Raw genomic sequence first — 21444 nt, forward strand, 5'->3', positions numbered from 1 at the left:
ATGTGTGTACTTTACATGTGCAAAAAAAAAAAATTGGGGTGCAGGAGAGGGGGTCTTAGGCCCCCAGCACCCTGGCCCTTTGCATTTCCCAAATTGCGATTTCTGTTTCAGAAATCGCAATTTAGGAAATGCAAAAAATTCGCAGCTATGGGCAGATTCGGTAATTGCATTTGCGATTTTTAAGAAATCGCAATTACCGACTCGCAAATGTGATACATGGCCCTTTGCGAGTCGGTAATTGCGATTTTTTAAAAATCGCAATTACCGAATCGCAATGGGCCAGATTCATACATCTGGCCCTTAGTCTCTACAGCTGTCTGGGATGCCTGAATAGCTTGAAGGATCGTCGCCAGGTCGCCGGATACCGCCGGAGGATCGCCACTTCCACTCGGAGCACGTTCCTCAGCTACGGTCCCACCAGCGCCCGTAGTGAATTGATCTATGTGTGTTTGCGCCACCGATTGCCACGCCGATTTGTCCTTGCTCATGGCTACTTCTTCAGCTCCAGTACAGTATATGACCCCTTGGTGAAATTCTACTGGTGAGGCCCAGCTAAGTCGCCACACGCAGTTCCAGGGCTGTCATCGCCCTCCTCCACGGCCCAAGTCTGACGCGCGCTCTTGCACTCCACAGAGCAGCAGGCTAGGTTCCAGGATCCTGGGGTCCATGGTTGCCAGCTGACTCCACTCATTGCCGCCAGGTGACCGTCAGCAGAGACCATTTATGGGCCTCCCAGACTGTCCGTGTCACATCTTCTGTTGGTGCTGCGTTTCTTACCCCCAAGCCTTGTGCTCATCCCGCTGCCATCCTGCTGGATCCACAGCCCCGGGGGGGAGGGGCTAGGGGCGCGGAAGAGGCAGCCCAGCGAGCTGTCCTGAACTTGCTGCTGTTCGCCACCGGGCTATCCCCTCCGCATCGGCCCAGGAAAGACTGGGTACCCCAGCCAGACGAGGGGGGGAGGAAAGGGGGCCTCTCCTCCTTACTGCAAGCGCGGCCCCTCATTCACTACCCCGCACCACCCACATCAGCTCACCCGAACCCTGGGCCTCAGTCCTGATGTCTGGGTGCCTCGATGCGGTCCCCCGGCCCCCACGGCAGGTGCGCTCACCAGCGACTCTGCCCGCAGCTCTCCGCTGTGTTGTTTCGCCTGCTACGCGGCTCCCAAATTGGAACCGGCACTGCGTTGCCTCGGGCCCTCGCCACCGCCAGTATCGCTGTATTCACCCACTTGGGTGCGGGCGGCCACGAGCGTTCAACGCCACACAGCCGGGCCGAAAAGCCGGATGGCTTCTCCAAATTTTTCTGAGAGGGCAATGCAGCTTCCGGAGCAGGAAGGTGCCGCCTATGAAGGTGGATTACATACGTGGCTTAGGGCGGATGACGAAGGGGTCCGGAGCACTACAAGTGTGCGACTGTCATCTTGACACCTTAGCCACACACCCCCCCCCCCACTATGGGCATTTTACCACTGCTATCCAGTTCTAAAGTGCAAGTGCTCCTAGGTAAATTGTATGTGTAAGGCTTTCCATGATTGGCATATTTGATTTACTAGTAAATCCCTAGTACAGTGCACTAGAGGTGCCAACAGCCTGTAAATCAAATGCTACTAGCGGGTCTGCAGCACTGGTTGTGCCACCCACAGTAGTAGCCCTGTAAACATGACTCAGACCTGCCATTGCAGTGTCTTTAGGTGCAGTTTTAAATGGCCAGTTCGACTTTGCAAGTGTACCCACTTGTCAGGCCTTCCCTCTTCTTACATGTAAAGCACCCCTAAGGTAGGTCATAAGTAGTCCCATGGGCAGGGTGCAGTGTATGGTTAATCCCTTCACTGCCAGGCCTTTTCCCCCTCACGTGCCAGGCCTTTTTGGCTATTTGGAGAAGTTTGTGGTTAGGCCCTCATAACTTTTTGTCCACATAAGCTACCCACGCCAAATTTGCGTCCTTTTTTCCCAACATACTATGGACTCTAGAGGTACCCAGAGTTTGTGGGTTTCCCTGGAGGGGACCAAGAAATTAGCCAAAATACAGCAAGCATTTTTTTTTTCAAAATAATGGGCTGCAGAAGAAAGCTTGTGTTTTTTTCTCATCAGCATCAACAAAGGGTTTGCAGTGCTAAAAATCACCATCTTCCCTGCTTTCAGGAACAGGCAGACTTGAAACAGAAAACCACATTTTTCAACACAATTTTGGCATTTTACTGGGACATACCCATTTTTACAATTGTTTGTGCTTTTAGCCTCCTTCCAGTTAGTGACAGAAATGGGTGTGAAACCAATGCTGGATCCCAGACAGCTAAACAAAATTCTGAATTCACAAGGGGTCATTTGGGTAGATCCCACAAGTTTTTCCTACAGAAAACAACAACTGAAAAAAAAATATTGAAATTGAGATGAAAATTACAGCCATTTTTCTTCACGTTTTAATCTAACTTTTTCCTACCATGTCAGATTTTCAAAAGCAATATACCGTTACATCTGCTGGAATCTTTTGGTTGTGGGACATATAGGGCTTGAACCTAGGGTTCATCAAGACCCCTAGGTACCCAGAGCCAGAACATGAGCTGCACCTTGCAATGGGTATTCATTGTATACCGGGTATACAGTAATTCATTTGGTGAAATATATAGAATGAAAAATAGGTCTTAAGGAAATCTTTGTATTTCAAAAATGGGCACAAGATAAGGTGTTGAAAAGCAGTGGTTATTTGCACATCTCTGAATTCTGGGGTCCCTATACTAGCATGTGAATTACAGGGCATTTCTCAAATAGACACCTGTTTTACAAACTGTCTTACATTTGGAAGGAAAAAATGTAGAGAAAGAAAAGGGGGATTAACACTTGTTCTGCTATTCTGCGTTCACCCAAGTCTCCAGATACAAATGGTACCTCACTTGTGGGGGTAGGCCTAGTGCCCGCGGCAGGAAACGCAACATAGATACAACACATTTTAACATTGAAATCTGACATGTTTTTTGCAAAGTGCCTACCAAACCTGTGTATTTTTTAAACATAGACACCTAGGGGAATCCAGGATGGGGTGACTTGTGGGGTTTTCGCCAGGTTCTGTTACCCAGAATCTTTTGAAAACCTAAAAATTTAGCAAAAAAAAACACGTTTTCCTCACATTTCAGAGATAGAACGTTCTGGAATCTGAGAGGAGCCACAACTTTCCTTCCACCCAGCACTCCCCCAAGTCTTCCAATAAATATAGTACCTCACTTGTGTGGGTAGGCCTACAAACGCAACATGGACACATCACATTTTTACATTCACAACTAATGTGTTTTTTGGGAAGTGCCTAGCTGTGGATTTTGCTCTGTAGCTCAGCCGGCACCTAGGAAAACCTACCAAACCTGTGCATTTATTAAAACTAGATACTAAGGGTAAACCAGGATGGGGTGACTTGTGGCACTCTCACCGGGTTCTGTTACCCAGAATCTGTTGCAAACCTCAAATTGTGGCACAAAAAACACTTTTTCCTCAGATTTTGGTGATAGAAAGTTCTGGAATCTAAGAGGAGCCACAAATTTCCTTCCACCCAGCATTCCTCATAAGAATGGTACCTCACTTGTGTGGGTAGGCCTAGTGGCTGTGACAGGAAATGCCCCAAAACACAACATGGACACTTCACATTTTCTCAAAGAAAAGAGACCTGTTTTTTTACAAATTGCCTAGTTGTGGATTTTGCCTTCTAGCTCAGCTGGCACCTAGGGAAAACTACAAAACCTGAGCATTTTTGAAAAGTAGGCACCTAGGAGAATACATGATGGGGTGATTTGTGGGGCTTTCACCAGGTTCTGTTACCCAGAATCTTTTGCAAACCTCCAAATGTAGAAAAAAAACACTTTTTCCTCACATTCTGGTAATAGAAGGTTCTGAAATCTGAAAGGAGCCACCAAATTTCCTTCCACTCAGCATTCCAGAAGTTTCCTAATAAAAATGGTGCCTCACTTGTGTGGGTAGGCCTACTGCCCGTGACAGGAAACGCCCCAAAATGCAACATGGACACATCACATTTTTACATTCACAACTGATGTGTTTTTTGGAAAGTGCCTAACTGTGGATTTTGGTCTGTAGCTCAGACAGCAACTAGAAAAACATACCAAACCTGTGCATTTTTTAAAACTAGGCCGCAAGGGGAACCCAGGAGGGGTGACTTGTGACACTCTCACCAGGTTCTGTTATCCAGAATCCTTTGCAAACCTCAAAATTTAGTTTAAAAAAAACACTTTTTCCTCACATTTCGGTAATAGAAGGTTCTGGAATCTGAGAGGAGCCACAGATTTCCTTCCACCCAGCATTCCTGCAAGTGTCCCGATAAAAATGGTACCTCACTTGTGTGGGTAGGCCTAGTGCCCATGACAGGAAACACCCCAAAACGCAACATGGACACATCACATTTTTACATTCATAAATGACGTGTTTTTTGGAAAGTGCCTAGCTATGGATTTTGGTCTGTAGCTCAGCCAGCACCTAGGAAAACCTACCAAACCTGTGCATTTTTGAAAACTAGACATCAAGGGGAACCCAGAATGGGGTGACTTGTGGCACTCTCATCAAGTTCTGTTACCCAAAATGTGGCAAAAAAAACCACGTTTTCCTCACAGTTTGGTAATACAAAGTTCTGGAATCTAAGAGGAGCCACAGATTCTTCCACCCAGCATTCCCACAAGTTTGCCAATGAGAATGGTACCTCACTGGTGTGGGTAGACCTAGTGGATGCGACAGGAAATGCCCCAAAACACTTCACATTTTCCGAAAGAAAACCAACCTGTTTTTTACAAATTGCCTAGCTGTGGATTTTGGCCTCTAGCTCAGCCGGCACCTATGGAAACCTACCAAACCTGTGTTGTGGGCACTAGGCCTACCCACACAAGTGACTTGTGGGGCTTTCACCAGGTTCTATTCCCCAGAATCCTTTGCAAACCTCAAAATCTGGCAAAAAACACCTTTTCCTCACATTTTGGTGACAGAAAGTTCTGAAATCTGAGAGGAGCCACAGATTTCCTTCCACCCAGGATTCCCCCAAGACTCCTGATAAAAATGGTACCTCACTTGTGTGTGTAGGCTTAGTGCCCACAACAGGAAATGCCCCAAAACACAACATGGACACATCACATTTTCCCAAAGAAAACGGACCTGTTTTTTGCAAAGTGCCTAGCTATGGATTTTTGCCTCTAGCTCAGCCGGCACCTAGGAAAACCTAGCAAATCTGGACATTTCTGAAAACTAGACACCTAGGGGAACCCAGGATGGGGCAACTTGTGGTGCTCTCACCAGGTTCTGTTACCCAGAATCCTTAGCAAACCTCAGAATTTGGCAAACAAATCACTTTTTCCTCACATTTAGGTGCTGCAAGGTTCTGGAATCTGAGAGGAACCACTAACTTCCATCTACCCAGTGTTCTCTCAGGTCTCCCAATAAAAATGGTACCTCACTTGTGTGGGTAGGATTAGTTCCCACAACAGGAAATGTCCCAAATTACTATGTACACACATCAAAATTGGCAAATACTTAACTACCTGCTTTTTGAGGGGGCACCTGCGTTGTTGGTCTTGGGCTCAGCAGCCATCTAGGAAAACTGACCAAACCCAAACATTTCTGAAAACTAGACACCTGAGGGAGACCTGGGAGGTGTGACTTGTGTGGATTTCCCAGTGCTTTCTTACCTAGAATCCTCAGCAAACCTCAAATTTAGCTAAGACAATCACATTTTTCCCACATTTCTGTGTGGGACAAATTTTCTACCACCCAACATTCCCCTCAGTTTCCTGGTAAAAATGATACCTCACTTGTGTAGGTGGGCCAAGTGCCTGTGATGGGGAAGAGCCAAAAACATGCAAAAAATTAGGGGGAACCAAAGAGGGTCCAAAAGGGCAGATTGAAAAAAAAAACATTTTTCGGCTGACAAGTGGGGCAGAATTGTTATCAGTATAAATGCGACAATAGGGGGTGGTAGGATTTTTGTGGATTCCTGCAGATTCCAGAAGGTTCCATCACAAAAATGTGGGAGGAATGTGTGAGTTCAATCAAAGTTTAATGTTTGCAGGGCATTGTGGGTAAGAAAATGGTGTGGGGTGCATGTGAAACACCCCACTCTAAACTCACCCAGGTGTTTAGTTTTCAGATGTGTCTAGGTCTCACAGATGTTTTTACATGGCAGCGTCCCAAAGTCCAAAAAGTGCAGCCCTCACCATTCCCAGCGGGCCAATTTTAAGAGGCTCTCATGGCCCAAATGTAAAACCAAAACCCAAAATAACCAAATGTCCTCTTGCTTGCCATGGGATATGATGTTTTAGTGTTGCGGGGGAGAGCTAAAAGACTGTTACCCCCTTCAGTTGGGGTGGGGGCATAACCATGCCCATTATGGTTGGTAGCCACCACCCCACTAATCTTTATTTTTTTGAAAATTCCCTGGCAGAACAACTTTGTCCGCATTTATTTGGGGTAGGGATATGGCCATACCTCCACCCTCTTTTTTTGAGAAAAAAATCTTCCCTGGTCTCTGGTGGGCTTTCTGTTCCCCTTGGGGTCAGATGGGCCTTACCAAATGGGCTGATATGCCCCCAAGGGGGGCAGATGTGGCCAGCAGTAATGTGCCCCCATGGGGAGCGACCCGTGCCCAAGGGGCTGCCCCCCAAACACAACACACGCACTCACCAGTCCCTGGTGCATAAGTGGTTTCTGCCCCCTCTGGGGGCAGACAGGCCTAATAGAAATAGGACAATCGGCCCCCAAGGGGAGCAGAATGGCCTAAAATAAATTTGCCCCCCAGGGGAGCGACCCTTGCCTAAGGGGTCGCTCCTCTTGTATGAAACTAATGTAAAAAAAAATCCCTGGTGTCTATTGGTTTCTGCCCCCTTTGGGGGCAGATTGGCCTAAGAAAAATAGGCTGATCGGCCCCCCAGAGGGGCAGAAATGGCCTAAAATAAAATTGCCCCCCAGGGGAGCAACCCTTGCCTAAGGGGTCGCTATCCATCTGTAAAAAATACAAAAATCCCTGGTACCTTGTGGTTTCTGCCCCCTTGGGGGCAGATCAGCCTAATTAAAATAGGCCAATCTGCCCCCAAGGTGGGCAGAAATCTCCTAAAATAAAATTGCCCTCCAGGGGAGTGACCCTTGTCTCAGGGGTAGCTCCCCATTTGTAAAAAAAAATTAAAAAATATAATCCCTGGCACCTAGTGGTTTCTGCTCCATCAGCCTAATTAAAATAAGCCAATCTGCCCCCAAGGGGGGGCAGATTGGCCTAAAATAAATTTGGCCCCCAGGGGAGTGACCCTTGCCTAAGGGGTCGCTTCCCTTGCGTGAAACTGATATAAAAACAAATCCCTGGAATCTAGTGGTTTCTTCCCCCCCTTGAGGGAAGATTAGCCTAAGAAAAGTAGACCGATCTGCCCCCAAGGTGGACAGAAATGGCTTAAAATGAAACTGCCCCCCAGGGAGCGACTCTTGCCTAAGAGGTCGTTCCCCGTCTGTAAATGTTTTTTTTTTTTTTAATCCCTAGTGCCTAATGGTTTCTTCCCCCCCTTGGAGGCAGATCGGCCTGATTAAGATAGGCTGATCTGCCCTCAAGGGTGGCAGAAATGGCCTAAAATAAATTTGCCCCCCAGGGGAGCGACCCTTGCCTAAGGCATCGCTCCCCTTGTGTGCAACTGACGTAAAAAAAATCCCTGTTGTCTAGTGGTTTCTGCCTCCCATGGGGGCAGATTGGGCTAAATAAAATAGGCCGATCTGCTCCAATGGTGGGCAGAAATGGCCTAAAATAAAATTGCACCCCAGGAGAGTGACCCTTGACTAAGAGGTCGCACCGGTATGTATTTTTTTTTTTTTAATCCCTAGTGCCTAGTGGTTTTCTGCCCCACTTGGTGGCAGATCAGCTTAATTAAAATAGGCCGATCTGCCCCCAGGAAGAACCAAATGGCCTAAAATTTATTTACCTCCCCAGGGGAGCGACCCTTGCCTAAGGGGTCGCTCCTCTTGTTTGAAAATGACTAAACAAAAATCCCTGGTGTCTAGTTGTTTCTCCCACCCCCCTGGGGACAGATTGGTCTAAAAAAATAGGCCGATCTGCCCCCCAGGAGGGCAGAGGGCAGAAAGGGTTAAAAAATAATTTGCCCCCAGGGGAGCAACCCTTGCCTAAGGGGTCTCTCCCCACATGTAAAAAAAGAAAAAAAAATGATCCCTGAAGTTAAGCCTGCCTGCTCGTGCCAAGCTACCAAGGGGGTGAGCGGGGTTAGCTGAGGGTGATTCTCTTTTACCCTGACTAGAGTGAGGGTCCTTGCTTGGACAGGAGGTAACCTGACTGCCAACCAAAGACCCCATTTCTAACAAAGATGTATCCAAAAAAGTCTATGGAGTTCTGATAAACCTTTGTGCAAAGTCAGCCCACTGCTAGGCAATGAAGGGTAGCTCTCAGGTGGACATGGTGCTCATCAAGGCTGTCTGAAAATATGAGAATATCGTTGCTCAGATTAATGACACCCAGCAGTACAGAGAGGTTTTCTTTGATGACATTCTGAAATACTTCAGTTGCAGATGAAACGCCAAAACTCAGCCGCTTTTAGAGCTTAAAAGTCATAAAGTAGCATCTTTAACGGCCAGTTCCAGTTGATGATAACTAGAGCTTAGGTTCAGCTTAGAAAACCATTTCCACCCCATTGAAGTCAGTTATAATATTGTCCATCATTGACGTTATATGGCGCTCTCACTTATTGCTTGATTCGGAAGGCTCAGGTCCACACTTAGGTGTATCGAGCATGGCTGCTTTGGTTTTGGTGCAATGACAAGTGGAGACACCCAGGGCTTGGGGCCAGACACCTTTTCCATGACCCCAAGTTGTTCCAATGCCTTTAATTCACGCTTCACTTGTGACTGCAAAGGAAGGGAACTCTCTGATGTCTCAGGGACATAGGTTTGACGGACTTGTCGATGTGCAATTTGACTTGCCTTTTAGCTTCCCGAGACCGTGGAAGAGCTGAAGGAACTTGGCTATGGGGGCATTGGCATGCAACTCATGCACCTGTTTCGCAAAGAACACCAGCTCAAGATCTTTGGCTGTATGTCATCTAAATACCATGCCCTTTTCACCTTTGGTGACATGAAACTTTGCTCTGGTGCAGTGCCCACCACTTGTGTTGTCTACTTCCATTTTTCTTTGAAGCGGCAGGGGCTCCGTCCCTCCATATGTGTGTATCTTCGCCTGGCTAGGGGTGAGTGGTGGGTGCAGTGTTACATGTTTGTACTGTTTGAATTCCATTACATTTCCTGTGCTCCGTTATTGATGCATGCCTTCACCAGAGTACCTCATGTGGACCACACACATGGGAAGTGGTCGCCTCTTGTGTCTGGCCCTTCCGGCCAAGGACGCCATGAAGCTGTCTTCTTCATCCTCGTCCTGGTGAGCGTTCAGCTTGTGCCCACAGAGGTCGCTTGCCTCTGTAGTCTCTTCAAGCGACAGCTGTCGGAGTGCTACAGATGTACGTCGGTGCAGTTGGGGCGCCGTTTGAGGTCTTCCACTGAGACACAACTTTGCAAAGTGGTTGGCTTTCTTGCAGTTCAAGCATGTCTTCCCCATGGCGGGACATGTGCCAACCACTTTGTGTTCTAGGCCTCAATTGCCACAGTTGCTTCCAGGCTTCAGGGTTAGCATTTGGCGTGAAGGGCCCGGGTGTCATTGAATAGCGTCAACCTATTCTACTTTGACATTAAAGGTCTTCTGGGGGCTGGAGGCAGGCATCGCCCTGCCCACAGCTGGTTCCATCTCATCAACCCAGGTGTTCGATAGTTTGTGCAAGTGTGCTAATATGAGGATATCATATAGTGTGAACCCCACCTGATGGAAGATTAGGCGCTGAAAAACAGAGGACCGACACCCCTGTATAATTTGTGGCCTAATTGCCTCCTGTTGATTTATATTGGCACAGGAACCCACTAACTTCCTCAATCGGGCGTAGAACATATTCACTGACTCCATGCTCATCTGGGTGGCCTGGCATAGCTTGACGCATTCGTATTTGGGGTTGAGTTAAAGTGTTGGTTAAGGGCCCTCACGGCTTCTTTAAAATCCATGTCCTTCTTGATGTTTGGCAGTGTCTCAAAACTACACATCCCAGAAGTGCAGGAGTAATGAACGTTTCCCGGCCTCATTCATTTTTACCATCGCGCAGATGTAGGGCTGTAGGGGCTCAATCCATGAACGCCCTCTTGGCGTTGCTGTGGCAGGATCCGTCAGTTCGCTAAAGGGCAGCAAAGGCATCACAGAAGTGTGTGCATATAGGGCAGGGTCCATGCATGCTTGATTCGGAGAGTTCTGGTTCTGCTGTTGCTCACTTATGCTGTTGATGCTCTAGGTACGTAGTGCCAAAACTGAGATGTCACAAGGACAAGCAGCAAGGGTATGCAGTGGCCTGGGGGCGCAAAATGGCAGCAAACAAGGAGATGCAAGGTGGTGCTAATACCTCAGTGAAGCAACAGTTTTGGAAGTACCAACAGCTACACAACACAGTCTATCACTCCCTCTCTTGCCTTTCGAGATATCCCTGCCACTTTGCTTTTCCTTTGGTGGCACAGTTCACACTTGCCAGAGGTTGTGTTCATATATGGCTGGAGGGATAATGATCGTTCACACCAGATGGGACACAGCATTAGCATCAGAAAACGAGGCACCCCTTCCCTCACCAACAGCAGGGCTACATGGCACAGGTGTGCAGGCAGGCTCACCTCCCAGGAAGTTGTAGGGTGTGGTGACACAAGGAACCAACATAGGAGGCCGACTAGGCCTCAGGGGTCTCGTGCCCCCCAGGCACACGTGGGGCCATACAGAGAGGCCGCAGGATTTAGCAGGGAAGTAGCAGTATTTAAGCTCCACCAGCTACTTATGGACATTCATAAAACTGTAATTATAAAACTGGAACAAGGTGTTAAAACACCTTTGTGCACCTTCATTATAAGGACAGACACACTGACCCAGGGCTCATGGGAGGAAAGTGAACTATTTCTCTACACACTGTAGGGGCGGAATGATTACTTGGGTAGACTTTATTCAAGAAACCAGAGAGGATAACCATTCTGCTTCTGCCACTGAAGTGGGTTTAGAGAAGGCGTGCATACAAAAAGCATTTGCAAGCACTTCCAGTGAGCCCTCTAGAACAATGTGAAAGGGGGTCTGCAAAGAGACCCCCTCCCAACCCGTCTCCTTTCCTGAATCAGGGGCGCGGCATCCATCCACCACACTGGATCTGCAGAAGGGGCAATGCAATCTAGGGGAAAGAAACAGAATAAAGCTGTGGTGGGCGGAGTCACCAAAAACAACAAAGGTAATGACAGACTTCTTTCAACTGGAGAAAAGGAGCCTGGTCAACCAACACAAAAGAGCTGCCGATTGGACATGGGGCCTGGAAGCTGGATATGATGCAGAGTCCAAAGTGGAAGAGGAGAAAGATACAGACACCATGATTGGAGGACGACAGAAAGGAGAGCAGAAAATCAAAGCTGACTCCAAGGAGTTAGAATGAGGAGATTAGAAGCACAACACCAACCGTGCGGGTGAAGGGGCGGAGGAGGAGAGGCAGCACACCAGTCCTAGAGAACAGGTGGATGACACTGACGTGTGGTTTGATGTGGAGAAACCTATGAAGGATGTGGCTCATGCAGTGAGTGAGTGTGAAGGGCTGGATGGGAAAGCCCAAAGAGAGGAAAGAGGATTGCCTGCAACAATCGGGGATCTCTTGAGCAGCTTGCCTCAGTTTAGAGAGGCTCAACCCTGAGGGTATGCCTCTCCTTTATCACCAAAAGAGAGGACGTAACCGAAGGATATTGGATTTCTGTTGCTGTGCTTGTTCGCTTGTCTTTTTCTTTTCCCTACCCCCACCTTTGTGTACTTACCATAACCTCACCGCATAAAACGCGCCCATTCCTTCTGCGCTTTCCGGTCACTCCTATAAAAGAGATTTAGAAATGTCACATTTCAGGTGATCTGGTGACCGGGATTACATTTGGAAAGGAAAGAGCACATCATACTCACCGCATTATCCATTCATTCTTCTTCTTTCACAGAGGGCTCTGGTGGCTATCCTGCACCAAAAGACCTATAAGGATGGAGGAAGAGAAACAGTGTCCCAATTCTGCACCTGACAAGACTGGGGAAAAATTAACACTACCACCCTCCTCTCCTGGGATCTGTGGCCCGCTGTTGCATAAATGTGTTTTTTTTGTTTCTGGGACTCATATTTTCTTTATATCACATAAATACTGAATAAAAAGACATAATCCATCGAAACAAGAAGCCTCTGAAGCCATGTTTTGGTCCTGATCTCCCACAAGGTCTCTATGAACATCCCAATATATGCTGCTGGCAAATGCTTGTTATTCCAAATTTTAAAAGGATTATAAGTAGAAAAACACAGGCTAGTTAGGTTCTTACTCCCCAACAGAAAAGTATTAGTGATATACCTGTGTAATTAAGGCAAGATATCAACTGTGAATCATTTCTACTCTGTGATAAGCTACAATCATTAAAAAAAAACTAATTTCTGGAACTCTTCATAATACTGAAACCCTTAAAATAGTGAGTTTTGGGTGATGGACAGTACATTCTGAACCATGCGCCATCCATTAACCCACATTTACATAATTCCTTCAAACAATAGCAATACTACTATGCCTCACCTTTATGGCTTACTTCCAGTCTTCAGCCTATACTGCATTTTTAACAATAGTAAATGAAAAAAACAGCAGCAAAAGACCTGATGAGGAATGATTCACTATGGTTACCTTTTATAAAAATATATAAAATGAAACCCAAATTCAGGTTCTTTTTTTCAGTAAGCTACCATTTGAAATAAAAAGAATAAGTTAGCTTTTGGTCCTCCTGAGTAGATACATGACTTGTATACAGCAATCACATTATTCCTCTCAAAGCAAAGAAAAATTGGCACCATTATTACATCATTTTGAAGAAACCTTGATTGTCCATCAAACCAGTTGAGTCTCAGGAGGATTGCACAGTTTTACATTGACTGGTGGAATTACTATTTGACTCGCTTATACGAAGGATCAAAAACTAACAATGCTGTTGAGGCATGACACGACTCTCTTGCTCTCCCTCAAATTGTAAAGCAAACCCTAATTTCTATCATTTCTGAGAGATTTTGAAAAAGGCGCAAAGTTTCCAGGAAATGATCCAGGCACAAACTTTCACATGCAGTCTGCAATGCAGAGACAGTGAAAAAATAAATAAAAGAATGAGTGACTCCTTTCGAGGGATTAGCATGTTTGAAGGAAACAGACTACCCGGAAACAATTGCATATATTCTGCACTGGAGGCCTGGTGATCCCAACCCGTGGGCCGGTTCATTCACAGGGGGCCCAGAACCTCATCTCAGGGCCCCCATGAACAAAGAAACCTGGGAAAGCATTGTTGAACCCTCTTCAAGACATATGTGAGGGGCCTGGACCCCATCTCTAGGCCTCCTATGCCAGCAGAGGAGATGGGGTGCAGTTGTTCCCCCTCCCCCCAGGAGAGGGAAGGGGAAAGGACCACATCTCCAGGCCCCCAACAGTGGTAGAATAGTGGCCTCACTCCTGCTCCCCATGCCTGTGTCTGTGGAGACCGTGTTGCCCACAACACACAAAGCACCCTGCCCTCTTGGAGCAGGCAGGGGAGAAGACCGTTTCCAGCTGCCACGCTGGCAAAGATGGATGACGGTCGTGAGGAGGGCCAGTAGAGGCAGCGGGGAGTGGGCTCCCTTAAGTGCCCCCAAAGTGAAGCACGTCAGAGCACCCAGGTGGGACCAGGAACCCCCAAAGAATTAAAAGGAAAACAAAAAACAAAGGGAAAGTGTCATCCTGAACAGCGGGGAAACCGCTAATAAAATATTCACTGCTCCTCCAGATGGAACTCCCCCTAATGGTTCAGGAGAAGCTTATTTACATATGTTTCTTGCTTTATGGTGCCCCTAAAATGGGCAGGCACACTACTAACAGATTTTAAAAGGTCCTCCCTCAGAAGTTAATTTTAAATCTGACCCTAGGCCTGCAGAGTCCAAATAATTATGATCCCCTGGGATTTTCAGCGCTATTTTTTTTTTTTATAGTCTATTTTTTATTTTCTTCACAACCATTAAAACAATAAGCTTCATGTCCACTACATTAATAGCAAACAAGTTCCAATACTTTACTTTTCTCATCAATGTCCCTTCACCTAACTCCCTCAAGTCCATAATACTCCCACAACTTGACCCAGATCTTAGTGTTTCATCACTATTTAAAGCACTCCGAAGGCTGAAACCTTTGCTCTTCAGCTTAGATTACAGCTCCCTCTATGGGATGGTTCTATGGCTGTGTTTCATGTGGTCCAAAGTTGTACAAATAGACACACACACATATTATGTTTGTTTTTAATGCCTTACTAACCATGTGTGCTGACAGTGATTTTTGATCAATGTTGTAATGCTTTATTGATAGCAATTATTGCTTTTGCTCATAGTTCTGAACTACAGTAAAATACTCGTGGTTATAACATGTGGTATATTCGACTTTTTATAAGGTAAACCTTTGAAAAACCGACAGGTTTGCTCATATTTGTTGTGATAACCCGGTGACAAAGCTAATGGGACTGTTTTAATTAAAGTGATACCCCCATTGTTGTGACATGCTATCTAGTTAAGGCGGGGGTAGCTATTGTGATTTTGGGGGTCATGACCCATTTAGAGGTCAAATGTGATTGCAGAGTGTCACCAAGGTATTTCTACCTGCTTGACGTCTAATTATAAATAAATAAATGTGTAGTTAATTGTGTGTGTGCGTGTATGCAATAAATGTACTTTTCCTTTTCTAAAGAAAAATACTGACTGGACAATCATTCTTAAATATTATTATTGTGTGCCAGTGAATAGTGAATACTAGCCCACACCACCTCCCCTGAGTATGACTTGGACTGCTCTGCTTTGCTACCCTGAAAGAAACAAGCACTGCAGTGGGGTTCTTGGTACCCAGTAAGAGGAACTTGTGAACCTATTAGTTCTGCAGACCTCACAGCCTGCCCGACTAATAGCCCAATTTCCTATAAACACCATGTACCTTAGGAAGGAAATCAGTACTTTCCCTACAGTATGAGGATAATGGGATGACTGATGGGAAAAGAAAGTGTCACACACGTGGTAACTTTTCTGTCTTACAACTAATCGGGGGAATTGTATATTTCTAGTGCTGTGTTGAGTTGTGGTGTGTGGTGTGTTGAGGGAGACCTGTTTTTGTGACTGTGCTTTTATTTAGGTCCAAGATTACTATTTTAATATTGATTGTACTCGTACTTTTGGCGCTGCTGCGAGATGCACTTTTTGTTAACTCTCCAGCATTTGCCTTCCCTATAAAATGACGGGCGGTATGCGGACCTGTGCCTAGCATCGCACACAGGGGAGATTTTTTCTGTTTTACAACTAATCGGGGGAATTGTATGTTTCTAGTGCTGTGGAAAACCTGTTTTTATAACTGTGCTTTTATTTAGTTCCAAGATTACTATGTTAATATTGATTGCACTCGCATTTTTGGTACCACTGTGAGACGTCATTTTTGTTACCGCTCCAGTGTACTCTTTCCCTGTAAAATGACGAGTGGTACGCAGACACACAGAGGACACATGCAGCAGGTGTGCCGCTGGCCCGTCTGCGTTCATCTGTCCCCGAACAAGGCCAGGGGCCAGGAACCCTGGCTCTTCCTCAGTAGGTAAGCTAGTCCACTCCCCCTCTCAAATAGTCGTGTTACAAGTAAATATTCAAGAAAATTGTCTTTCCTTCATTAACGTTTATACTAGAGAAACATCTTGTAAAACCTTTTTTTTCCTCCTTGCTGGGGGTACGGGCTACTAAGAAACACACTTCTAATAAAGGCAGTTGGGGTATGTTCCTAATCAACTGTAGATCTCTACCGGCTCACAAGTTAGACATTTTTGCCCTTATAGATGACAAGAAACTAGGTGCTCTTTTGCATATGGAAACTTGGCTTCATGGTGAGTCGGGAGCCGGATCTTGTTCAGGCCTTGTCGCAGGGATACTACAGAACACACAAAGGCCATGAGTACAAGAAGGTAGGAAGGGTAGCACTCATTCTCAAGGATGAGTTCCACTGCACTACTGACTCTGCATGCATAGTAGACGACGAAAGCATGTCCTTTGCTCCCCTACGATTTGGGATTCTATTAAATAGCCCCCAAGTCCAAGTGGGAATTTTCTTCTCTCTCTTCAGGAAGTAGCTGTACACATGGTTAGTACTAGAGCAAAGTTCTCCATTTAAGGGGAATTGAATGTCATCAGGAAGACCTAGCCAACGCCCAGGCCGTCCGTCTTCTACAGGATTTGAAGGCTATACAATTATCACAAAGGTGTCAGGACCCACTCACAAGAAGGGCCACCTGCTCGATCCAATTTTCTCTACAGATAATATGTTAAAGGCCTGTGAACCTCTTATTATTATTTGGTAGGATCATTTATTGATCCCGCTTACCCTGGATTTTTGGCAGTCATCTGCCAACGCCAAACCTGCCTATAAGAAAAACTGAGTCTGGTTGAAACCACTCACTGATGCCTGGAGATGTGTGCTTCAAGCCTCTACCCTTTCGCTAGGGTCTGACCCAGCCCTAGCAAATGACAGAATCTCTGATTGGCTGAAGACAATGCTCGAACTAGTACTCCTGAAAAAAACTTATACCAGTAACATTCAATCAAAATCAGCCTCCGGTATATTCCCAATCTTCAAATACTTAAGCAAAAGTGCAAAAGAGCTGAAAGGATCTGGAGGTGAGATTATGGAGAGTTGTCCAGGCAGAAATATTATGACACCATTAGAATTTACAAGGCTGTAATCAAAAAAGCCCAGGTGGTATTTTTTGAGGAGGAACCCAATGGTGCTTCGAATTCTCCACGCAAAATGTTTCACATGATGAAACTCTTCTCAAATGATCCAGCTCCACAAGCTTCCACCAAAAGGTGTAATGACCTAGCAACCTTTTTCCAGAAAAAAATCCAGATTATATATGACATGTCAGTTTGTGTTACACACACTACTGTTAGTTTTAAGAAAATATGACCAGCACCAACCGGGTTAAATTTACCACATTTTCCCCTTTGGCTTTGGACAGCTTTTCTCAGCTCTCAAGTAAAATCAAATCATGCTGCCCAGAGGATCCGGCAACCCAATCTATTCTGGCTGAAGTAGCCAATGTGATTTTCCCCTCCTTGCTTGATTTGGCTAATCTTTCTTTACCCAGGGTATGATCCCAAGTTTGTGGGTTAAAGCGCTTCTGAAAAAACCCACCTTGACTCTTAGGAGTTAGGGAATTACTGTCCAATATCTCTCTTGCCTGGAATAAGCAAAACATGTAAAAAAAACATGTCAATATTGAGCTTTCTGATGTTTTTTTAGGGAAACAATTTTCTACATGCTACACAGATTGGATTCCGCCCTTATCATGACACAGAGGTAGTTCTCTTGGTGTTGATTGGAGAAGTTAAAAAGCTTTTAGAACAGGGAGAATTAGCTGCAATCATTATTTTAGATCTCAGCTCAGCGTTCAATACTTTGTCATGATATACTCATAGACAGAATACAGAATGCTTATGCTGCTGGTATTGCTTTAGCATGTCTAAAATCCTTCCTGGGAGAAGACAATTCAGATTTTTGAGGGGGATTGTATATCTGACATTTTCCTCCTCAAATTTGGTGTACCCCATGGCTTCTCGTTGAGCCATACCATACTTAATTTTTGAAACCATTGGCTGATATCGTCTTTCCCTTTGGGATTGCAAATGCATATGATATGTTTTTTTCAGTGACCCATAATCATGACACGGCATCCCCTACCCTGGGCCCCTGTCTTGAATTGGACACCAAATGGGTGGAAACCTGCTTTCTTAAACTGAATGCAGCCAAAACAGAGTTGATGATCCTGGGGAACAACATGAATCCTTCTCTTTGCATCAATTGGCCTAAGTGCCTAGGTCCTCCTCCAGTTCCTAAATCACTCAACAAAAACAATCTGGGAATGTGTTTGGACACATCTTTAACATTTGACTCTGGACTATGTCAAATCATTGTATGTGGGCACTCCCAAAGCCACATTAAAGACACTTCGGGTGGTTTAAAACTCTGCGTCATGGATTCTGTGTAGTATACTGAGACATCAATCTGCCCGGCGGCCATATGTCATCTACACAAGCTCCTCATAGCAGAGAGGATCAAATTCAAGTCATTGTGTACTGCCCACAGAACCTTACGTGACAAAGGGCTATTGATTTCTCACCCCTTGTTATCTTTTTATACACCTGGGAGATCACTGAGTTCTTTTTTGCAAAGATCCTTGTTATCAAGAGAATGGAATATGGGGGGTGTTCATTTTCCTACAATGCAGTCAGACTATGGAATCGCCTTCCTTTCTCTCTTCATTCTCTCGAAAAGTAACTTCCCTTTTGAAGAGCATTCAAGACATGGCTCTTTCAAAATGACTCATTGTAATTCCCCTCTCTACTCTGTGGTGCGGTGGGATGCCTATAGTTAACTAAGCACTATATCAGCTTCTATAGAATAGAATAGAATAATGTACATTGCCGTGTTTTTTACTAGTTCTCCATTAGAGGATACTATAGGCTAACCAGGTGGGTTTCTAGCGGCTTTGTGCACTTTAGGCAATACATAGAAAGAAGGTGTTTTGAAGGTGTTGTTCCATAGAAAGCTTGTTCCTCAAAGTCAATGAGATCTTCACCTCGCCATTCCAAAAGTGGTACTTAGAAATAGAAGGCCTATATACATCTAGAGTGATAACCTCATAGCAGCCTATTTGATCTAGCTGCCTATGTGCTTCCATCTCATACATGGAGGTGTCCATAACGACTATGTTGCTGGCCTTATCTGAGTGCTCGATCCCAAGGGAAGTATCCTCGGTTAATGATTTAATGTCCCCTCTTCTTACGTAAGGTAAGTTACTCTTATAAGTGTTACACATATTTCGTCGCAAAATCAATACTTTAGTAAGTATCTCATGGAATACATCTATATTATCATGAGAAGTGTTAGGGATGCAACTAGATTTAGCCTTAAAGCTACTTTTACTTCAGGGGGTTATCTTGAGACCCAGGTTTATTAAGATTTTTATTTCCATCAGTAGGTCAAGATTACATCAATCGTCCTTTAATTTTACGTCTAATGACAATAAATAATAATTTCCCTCTATTGAAATGTTATTGTCCATTGTAATCATATTCACATGCTCATTTTTATTAAGGGATACCTAATAAGGTTTGATTTCCTAACAAATCGAAACAAATCAGTTTTTGTTTCTACATAATCTCAGTGTGAAGCTTAAAAATACAGCAGCATCAATCCAAATACAATGGGGGTGATCATGGAAAAGAGGCACCTTCTTACATGCATCCCTACAGATAGGCTGTTCTCATCATCTAGTCTGAAAAATTCAGAAATGCTCTCAGTATTATCCCAGTTCTGTGTTCCACTGTAAAGCTCTATAGGGAGATGGAACACTTCAACAATTTGGGGTTTTCTCCTTTCATCTTCATAAGCCATCGGGAATGACTGAGGTCAGTTTGAATCCTGAACTGAGTCCCACACAGCTCTTCTGTGACCAAACCACAGCAATGACTTCTCTTTGTCAATGATGCCACAACACTGGAATAGCTACCTGCAGATTAAGGCAACTAGTTGATCATAACCCTCATCATTTAGCTGTGATAACACTGCCCACATCCCATGTTCTGAGGCATTTGTTTGGTCCACAAACATGTTGCTGAAATCGGGTGCCTTGAGTACAGGTGCTGTACACAGCACCTCCTTCAAGGTGTCAAAGCCCTTCCGACACTTCTCAGCCCATATGACCTTCTTTGGGTGCTTCTTTGAAGTCAGCTCTGTCAAGACGTATCCAATGGTGCATAACCCTTGACAAACCTTCTGTCACACCCAGGAAAGCTCTGACCTCTGTCACACCACAGACCCATTCTCTACCTGGAACTTGCTGGCCTTGGTAGTCAGACCAGCCTGTTGCAGGGCATAACACACTTCTCTGAGTTGGATCAGGTGTTCCTGCCAGGTGGAGCTAAAGACAGAAGTATCATGAAGATAGGCCACACAAAGGGTATACAACCAAGACAGTACTCTGTTCACCAGCCTCTTGAAGAGGTTAGGGCATTTCTTCAAGCCAAAGGGCATAACTTTGTACTGTTAGTGGTCCTCCAGAGTTGAGAATGCTGATCTCTCCTTTGCTCCCTCAGTCGTGGAAATATATCAGTTAAATTGAATGTGCTGAGATACATGCAGCCTATAACCGGTCAATGAGCTCATCAGCCCTGGTGACGGGATGTGTGTCAGTCATGATGATGGCATTCAGGCCTTGATAGTCCATGAAGAACCTGAGTTCTGCCCCCAACCCTTTTTTGGCTTGGCCTTGGACACTAGCACCACTGGGTCGACCGAGGGAATACTAAAGGGCTTAATCATCCCCAGGGACAGCATTTTGCAAACCTCTTCCTTGACGCTGGCCCTTATTTAGTCTGACAACCTGTTGTACATTTTACTTCTGACTGGTAATTTGTCACCATTGGCAATGTCAAGAAGACACCACTGGGTCACTCCATGTGTCAAGGCAAAGATCCCAGCAAGCTGTCTGAACAGTTGGTGACAGTCTCCCTGCTTCTGCTCTGCTCTGCCAATGCTTGGCATTGTGGGATAAGAGGATTGGGAGAGGCTCACCCTGGCGAGATGTCTGCGGGATGGGGACTAACAAGGTTCACCAGTAGGCGATCTCACGCATCTTGTCCAGGGTCATGTAGAGCCCAGTATATTTGCCTTATAGGGCTCTGGGAGCCAAAGGCTCAACAACCCACACTTTTTGACCTGGCTGGTATTGAAAGAAGGTTGCTTTCTGGTCATATCAGTGTTTGATAGGCTTATGGCTGGCCTCCAAGTTCTTGTTAGCCTTCTTCGTGTACTTAGCCAAGCCGGAACTGAGACCCAGCAAATAGTCAACAATGTCCTGTTTGTGTTCCTTGACAGGTGATAGACCTGGCATCCTTGGTGTGGTTTCACCATGACCTTCTGCTTTCAAACCCCCTGTTTTGCTGACTTCATTATAACTGGCCTTAGGATTCTGCACACTTTACCACTGCTAACCAGTGCTAAAGTGCTTGTGCTCTTTCCCTAAAATGTGGTAACATTGGCTTATCCCCAATTAGCACATTTAATTTACTTATGAGTCCCTGGTAATGAGCACTGCATGTGCCCAGTGCCTGTAAATTAAATGCTACTAGTAGGTCCAGTGCATTTATTTTTTGAGCTAACCAAAACAGAATCTCTTCTCATTTGGCAGGTACTTTACCCATGATCGAATGTACAGTTGAAGGATTAATGCCTGCCGTTACTGCATGTGGCTGCGCCGGGGCAGCAC

This window comes from Pleurodeles waltl, chromosome 8 (assembly GCF_031143425.1).
Source record: "Pleurodeles waltl isolate 20211129_DDA chromosome 8, aPleWal1.hap1.20221129, whole genome shotgun sequence".
Lineage (NCBI taxonomy): Eukaryota > Metazoa > Chordata > Amphibia > Caudata > Salamandridae > Pleurodeles > Pleurodeles waltl.